The following is a 9,068-nucleotide window of genomic DNA, read 5'->3' on the forward strand; positions in this document are numbered from 1 at the left end:
AATGATTCCTTAATAACAATTCTTACCAATTATCATCAATAGACTTGAAATGTGCTTCAATAAATATCCTCACTAAACCGTGGTGATAATAACCCTATCAATGTTTCTAGAATCTATATGTATGTTGAAGGTCGTTTTCTCCATGCTCGACATCAAATAGTAGAGAAGGTTTAATTATCTTCCTTTAAAAAAGTTCATTAACAAGATTTCATGATAAAAAAGGAGGGTTTCGTACATACCTTCACAAGTAAGGAACTTTTGGAGTACATGCAATATGTTCCTCCATTTGGATTTGAGCATTGTGATCAAAATTCCCTTCTTGAAGGCCGAGGTGTCCATGCTTGGATCATGTAGAAATGTTTTCCTATGCTCATCTTTAAGTATTTAACTCTTGAACCAGCTTTCAGCATGGTGAGGAATATTTGTAGCCCCTATTATGAAAAAATTCATATTTTTTAGCCTAATGTTGCCTATCTCTGCCTCCACACTATCTAATGCCTTGGAAAATTCTCTAGTCACTTCAATTTCATAGTCATTGAATTTCTTAAATAGTTTTAACCACCTTGACTTCTACAACTAATCCTTAGCTTGTGGATAAGCATTGACGAAATTCTTTCCATTTGGCTCGAAGCAAACAATGACACCCATTCTGTAGGGAAGTTGATCCTTGAATTGCCTCTTTTTGAGAGAGATGGATGAATATGGTAGATGGCGATGGAATAAAGTAATTTCATGGTTGGAGTATGATAAACTGCCAAGGTGGTGGGTAATTCCCAATATAACTCTAGCTTATACGTTCATGATTTTCCACAATTTAAAAGATCTCATCCTTCAGGACCATTAGGATTTCAAATGATTCAGAGAGGATTCTGACATGATGGATTATGATATGAGTATGAATATTGGGATAGGACTGTAAATCAGCTCATAATTTCGCTCATCATTATAAAGGATATATCATTATATTCAATAGACTCATACATTTGTTGTTCCTTTAATGAAAAATAATTTAACATCCTATTGCATACCTTTTAACATTGATGTCTGGTATTTTTTGCTAATATAAATGCCTTTGGAGACTTTAAATGTTCGTTGATTTGCAGGTTCATTACTAGCTACATATTTTGAAATAAGTTGCAGAATATTGCAAATTTCGTAGCTAACCTAGATTTAACCATTTACTTGAAGACTTGTTGTTGTTGATGTGGTTGATCCTTAATCGTGTTGATGACGTTGATGACCTTTGATGACGATTTCTGACAATGTTGATGATGTTTCTCTGTTGATGATGTTGCTTCAAACTTACAAGTTTATTTTAGAGAAAATGTAGGATAAAAGAAAGTGGGAAAAGAAAAAGGGAAATGTGAAAATATACGCTGCCAAGGACCCCTTGTTTTTCAACTAATATTTTATGCATGGAAAATTCCATCAATGTTAGTTTTCATACCTATGCTTTTATTTTTTCTCTTTTATTATTATTATTATGTTATGTAATTTGACCAAGTCAAGATGTTTATATAACATAATAGGACAAGACATTACAACATCTCTTTCATATTTTATTGGAGGGTGTCTCTCGATGCAATAATAATGTTAATAATAATCATAGTTGTAATATTATTGGTGTATTATTATTGGCACAAATATCTATATCATTATTTTTGTATGTATTTTAATTTGAAACTTTAATTTCAAAGGCTCATTTGTATCATTTTTAAGACACTTTTGTATTCACTTTTGCAAATAACAGTGGTTGTAGACTTCCCACGTCAAGGGAATACCATCATCATATAATTATTTAAAAAGTGCATTTAATGATATTTATTTTCAATAGAAGACCATCTTGTCTTTTTTTATATTGATCAACCATCACTCACACCATAGTTTCCATGGACTCTATTGTAAAGGCCACAAAATGCTCCTCCTTCAGATAAGAGAAAGAAAACATTTGATAGCCACTCCCCTCCCACGATTAGGGAACGTCTATTCATTCATATAATTCTCATCATTTGATACTTTGACACCAATACCTACAATTCACTTCTAGCAAAAGAAAGAGAAGAAAAAAAGGAATAGTTGTAAATATAGATTCATATGGTTACTTGAAGAATTTTACTAGGGACCATAAATGTTTGGCTTTAATTATCCATAGGATTCTTCATTTTATATGTAAAATCATCCACTCCAAATATTTCCACATATCCAAATGTAAGGTAACTCATCCCCCATCAATTTTCCACATACCCTAACCCAAGGTAGTCATTACACTATCCCTCGACCCCCCCACCATGATTGACTACAACATTTGCAGTGATTTTAATGCGGGGAGGGGCTAGATGGCGATTTCACACTCAATTTTTTATCTTTAATTAAAAAAATTCAAATACACCATTCCTCCAAAACCTCTCAAAATCTGCATTAAATTCTAATTCTCAGTAGAATAAAGGACCGTGTTCTCTTCTCTTGTGTGGAACTAAATACTAGCTCCTCCCCTTTTCTATTAATCAATGATCGCCATTGTAATGGTTTCCACAAAATCTAAATAGAGGTCATAGAAAAATACTCAAAGAGAAAACATTTCAAAATGACTCCCTTCCCCTCACTAGGAAAACTTTTCTCCTTGAATTAAATCTAATGATGTATCTAATATTACAAATCCACCACCCAAAACTCACCTCCAAAAGAAGAAACAAAAGAAAAAAAGTATCATCATCACAACCACACCTACTCCCTCCAAATATTTCCACACATATAGATCTAGGGTAATTAACCCCTCATCACCACCCTCCCCCCACACCATCCCCATACTATCCTTCCCACTCTACACCCTCCCGCCAAGGTTTTCCATTGATGCTCATCTCACCATGCAATAAATTAATAACTCCATTCACGAGGTGATCTGCACGGCCAACTCAAGGCAATATAGATAGATCTCAAAAGATCTCTAATAACTGAGCTTGTGCATTACTTGTAGTGTTAGTTGTGTCTCTAGGGTGGTGAATTAAAAGTTTTAAACTATCTCATTATGATGATATCATGTTGCCTGGAAGTCCCCTTTAGCACAAATTTAAATTTGTCCCGTCGACTTTAGTGGGAATCAAAGTGCCACATTCCACATTTAACATAATCAAGTTTTCTTCAAAAGCACAAGTCCAAAGACTATTTCACTTGGTATGTCCTCCTTCTTATGAATTTTGTGGTTAACATCATCGCTTGTTTAGAGATTCACGCAATACCTTTAAGAATTTTATAGAGTATAAAGACCATAAAATTGTGCCTTTAATTATCCATGAAATGTTCTAATTTTGACATAAAAATATACCATCTAAATATTTCCATGATGTTGGATCCAAGGTTATCACTTACCCACCCAACCCCCAACATCCACCCACATATATGGATCTAGGGCAATCACCCCTTGATCCCCCCACACCTCAGCTTCACCTCCTCACTTTCTCACTCCACACCCTTTCGCCAAGGTTTTATTTTGATATTCATCTCAATATGAAATAAATTAAGAAAGGAATTTATCAAGTGATATACAAGGCCCATGTGAAGTCTATATAATTAGATCTCGGAAGTCTCCAATAACTAAGTTTGTGCATTACTCCTAATTTTTAGTTGTATCTACGATGGTTGAACCCAAAATTTAGAGTATCTTAAGAGGATGATATCATGTTGTTAGAGTGTCCCCTTTAGCACAAATTTAGTTTTGTCCCATCATCTTTAGTGGGAGTCAAAGAATCACATTCCACATGAGCAGGTTCTCTTCAAGAGTGCAAGTTCAAAGTATTTCACCTGGTATCCCCTCTTTTCTATGAAATTTGTGGATGCCATCATTGTTTGGTTTGAGATTCACATAGCTCCTTTAAAAATTTATAGAGTGCCATGGCAATAAGATTTTAACTTTAATTATCCATATGATGATTAATTTTAGGCATAACCATCCCTTCCAAATCTTTCCACATATATAGATCTAGAGTAATCGCCCTTTGGTTCCTCCTCTCTCTTCTTACTCCACAACCTTCCCTTCTATTCGATGCTTATGCCATTACGCAAGAAATTCCCGATATTTGTCACATCAACTTTCATTGAAATCAAAATATCACATTCAACTTTGTCTTCCTAAACCAAATCTATTCATTATTTCACTTCATAAATCCATTATACTTTATAAGTCCTTTGTAAAATTCATAGGTCATCTGTAAATAAAATTCATAAGTCCTCCATAAAATTTGTGAATAAACCATTACATAATTAGAGATTTACATAATTCCTTCAAATAAATGATATTATATAACAATACAATCAATTATATTTTATAACCAAAATTACTATTACCAATCCATAATCATTCTTATCCGCTCTTAAAATACGTCAGTGGTCTCGTGGTATTGATAAGCCATGGTATTGGCCCATGATATTATAACAAAGTCTATTTACAAATTAAGAATCTCTATGGTAAAATGGACATAAGTCTCCATGGATAGTAATCTTGTTCCATGTGTTTTTTTAATGCAATTTATATATTAATTCTTTTTGTAAATAATAATAATAATAATTTAGTTTTTTTTTTTTTTTTTTTTTTTTTTTAACAATGTGAGATGTAGTATGAAGTAAGTTCTTTGTTGCTTCTTATGAATTAATTCTTATGGGAAATTACCAACCATTTAATTTATATGGCTACCCTATTATTAGAATAAATATGAAGTTAATATAGTGAATACAAATTAATATATTGTTAATATTAGTATATTATCTTAAATAATAATATTTGGTTAATTAGTTAAGCTAGTAATGATTAACGTTAATATAATATTATTAATAAATATAATCTTTATTGTTGTTGTTATTATTATTATTATTATTATGATATGTTTATCCTAAATATTGATAATGATATTACTCTTATTAATGATAATATTACAATAACATTGTTATTAAATTATTTAAATTTAAAATAATATTAATATTAGAGCAATAAAATTTGATTAAAATAATAATAATATTAACATGAAATTATTAATCAATTTAATCATTATTTAGTATTAACATTATTATTAATATTATTGATGAAAGCCATAGTTTTAAACATTATAAAAGAAAGAACAACCATAATTTTAATCATTATAAAAGAAAGAACAAAATTACATTTTGTATATGTTGAATGCATTCAGGAGATACACCTCACAACATTAGTTCTTTCGATCTAGTAGATTCACCTAGGTAGATCGAGATTGATACCTAGTGGTGAAGGTAGCACCAAAGCAATGAGTTAACCTACAATATAGGGTCATAAGATGTTTCAGATATGTTATGTTGGGATGAAAGCCTTTCCTTTCACTACATCCTTGAAAGAGATGGATGTGTTGGGGTTTCTAGAGCTTGAAGCTAAGCACACAACCATAGATTCAAAATAATGGTGGCATTCCCCTTGATGCAACAGTCCTTCATTTTGAAGGAATCATGTCGCAATTTCCCTTCAAATAACATGCATTGAGAAGTTGCAGGGATGCCTAGAAAAATCTGAATGTTTTGTTTCAAGTTTTCCACCTGGTCCAAGTCTCTAATCTAGAAGATGGAGGTATTTCCATTTAGATTATTTAAGAAAACCTGAATATATTTCATATATGTTTATGTTTGTCTTTCAACTAGGTCAAAGAGGGGAAAACAAGGGAGAGAACTCCCAAGCGCACAGACGTACTCTTAGTGGTGGGCTACCAAAACAACTAGACTGTGCACACATAAGAAATCAAATATGTTGGCGACAAAATTGATGAGAAGCTACCATCAAAGCAATCTTTGAGACACTTTTCAACACTTTGTAGATGGTTTTCTTTCATAATATGGGCCCAGATAGTGGAAGCTTCCACATAGTCAATCCCACACTTTCTCTCTTAGACCTTTGAGCATAACAAGAAGCTGCCAAAACACCCTAATAAAAACCAAAAAACATCCATGTCTGTTGCCATGAAAGTAGTAGATCTTGACATCCCCATGCCTTGGCTCGCCTACATTGTTAGGAGTGAACACAAGGTTGACAATGGCACTTTGTGCAACACAACAAAGAGAAAGAACCCTAGCATTGTGCTTCATTCTTCCAAACATCCCTATAATATTATTCATATTACTAATAATATTAATACAATAACATTAATTAGTTAAGTTAATATTATGATTATTAATATTAATATAATATTATTAAAAGGTTTAATCATTAATTAGTATTATAAGTATTAACACTATTAATAATATATAATTGTTATAATAATAGATATTATTCCTATAAACTTATTAATATTGTTCATGTTAATGGTAATATTAAAATCAATCTAGATCCATCTCTAATTCTCGATCTACAAAGTGCCAAGAGGGATGAAATCTCTTTTCATTTTAAAAAACGTTTGCACCTTAAGAGATTTGATTGCTCTAGATGCTTGGTAGATCCAAAGTTAAGATGAACCTTGGTTGGTTTAATTATTATTAATTAATTATTTTGTTTTATTTTATTTATTTATTTTTATGTAATTTTACCAAGACAAAATATTTTAATTAATAAGTATACTTATTAATTAATTTATTTTATTTTTATTTTTATGTAATTTGACAAGTCAAAATGTTTACATAACATAATAGGACAAGACATTACAACATCTCTTTCATATTTTGTTGGAGAATGTCTCTCAACACAATAATAATGTTAATAATAACTATAGTTGTAATATTATTGATAATAATATTATTATAAGTATTATTATTATTAGTGTTTTATTATTGGCATAAATATCTATATCATTATGTTTGGATGTGTTTTAATTTGAAACTTTCATTTCAAAGGTTCATTTGTATCATTTTTAAGACACTTTTGTATTCACTTTTTCAAATCAATGGTGGTTGTAGACTTCCCATGTCAAGGGAAGAACACCATCATATAATTATTTAAGAAGACTTGCATGTAATGATATTTATTATCAATAGAAGACCCTTTCGTATTTTTTTATATTGATCATCCATCACTGACAACATAGTTTCCATGAACTCTAGGTTATCACTTACCCACCCAACCCCCAACATCCATCCACATATATGGAGCTAGGGAAATCATCCCTTGATCCCCCCACATCTCAACTCCAGCTAGGGAAATCACCCCTTGATCCCCCCACATCTCAACTCCACCACCTCACTTTCTCACTCCACACCCTTCTGCCAAGGTTTTATATTGATATTCATCTCAATATGCAAGAAATTAAGAAAGGCATTCATGAGGTGATCTACAAGGCCCATGTGAAGTCTATATCATTAGATCTCGAAAGTCTCCAATAACTAAGTTCGTGTGTTACTCCTAATTTTTAGTTGTATCTATGATGGTTAAACCCAAACTTTAGAGTATCTTAAGATGATGATATCATGTTGTTAGAGTGTCCCCTTTAGCACAAATTTAGATTTGACCAATCTTCTTTAGTGGGAGTCAAAGAACCACATTCCACATGAGTAGGTTGTCTTCAAGAGTGCAAGTCCAAAGTATTTCACTTGGTATCCCCTCTTTTCTATGAAATTTGTGGATGCAATCATTGTTTGGTTAGAGATTCACATAGCTCCTTTAAAAAAAATTATAGAGTGCAATGACAATAAGATTTTAACTTTAATTATCCATATGATGTTTAATTTTTGGCATAACCATCCCCTCCAAATCTTTCCACATATATAGATCTAGAGTAATCACCCTTTGGTTCCTCCTCTCTCTTCTTACTCCACAACCTCCCCCTTCTATTTGATGCTTATGCCATTATGCAAGAAATTCCTGATGTGATCTACAAGGCCCACTTAAAGCTAATATAGATAGATCTCAAAAAGCCTATAATAACTAAGCTCATGTATTACTCCCAATTTTAGCTATGTCTTTAGGGTGGTAAAATCCAAGCTCTAGAGCATCTCAAGAGGATGATATCATGTTCTCTTAGAGTCTCCTTCAGTGTGGAGTTGATTTTTCCCCTTAACATTTGTGGGCATGTTAAAATCACCACATTCCACATTCCATGTGAGTAGGTTATCTTCAAAAGCCCAAGTCCAATGCCAATTTCACTTGGTATGCCCTATTTCCTATGAAAATTGTGGATGGAATCATTCATTGTTTAGAGATTCACATAGCTCCTATAAGAATTTTATAGAATACAAAGACCATAAAGTTTTGACTTTAATTATCAATGAAATGCTTCAATTTTGACATTAAGTCATCCCCTCCAAATCTTTACACATTGTTGGAGCTAAGGTGATACACACTCCCCTTCTCCCCTACCATCCCACTCCCTATAACAAAAAAAATCCTTCCCACATCCTTCCCCCAACAAAAGAGATCTTCCCCACACCCTCCCCAAAATGTTTTCTATTGATGTTCGTCTCAACATGTGAACATTTAATAAAATATTTATGAAGTAACACTGATTTGAAAGAAAGAAACCCCTTCCCCACACTCTCCCACCAAGAACTCATATTGATATTCATGCATTAGTCCCAATTGATATGCACTTCCAAAATGGCTAAATCCAAGCTTCAAAATAAAAAATGATGTTATGTTCCCTAAAACAACCCTTTCACACAAATTGAAATCAAAATATCACATTCAGCTTGACCAACATTGTGTAACTCAACCAAATCCTTTCATTATTTCACTTCATAAATCCATTATAAGTGAAAATAAAATTCATAAGTCGTCCATAAAATTCATGAATAAACCACTCCATGATTAGAGATTTACATAATTCCTTCACATAAATAATATTATATAACAATACAATCAATTATATTTTATAATCACAATTACTATTACCAATCCATAGTCATTGTTAGCTGCTCTTAAAATACGTCAGTGGTTTCCTGACATTAAGAGACCATCTTTATAAATAAAATTCATCATAGTTATTCAAAGTCTCTCGAGTCATATTCAGCGTCCATTCATTCTTAACTATAAATACATCACAGCTGTATCATTACCACAAATCCATCGTGTCAGACTGATCCTCGACTCATTCGTAACTCTTATTAAATGCATCATTGCTTCCCATTAAGTG

Source organism: Pinus tabuliformis, chromosome 9 (assembly GCF_031772625.1).
Source record: "Pinus tabuliformis cultivar Carrire ecotype Pingquan chromosome 9, CPIR1, whole genome shotgun sequence".
Lineage (NCBI taxonomy): Eukaryota > Viridiplantae > Streptophyta > Pinopsida > Pinales > Pinaceae > Pinus > Pinus tabuliformis.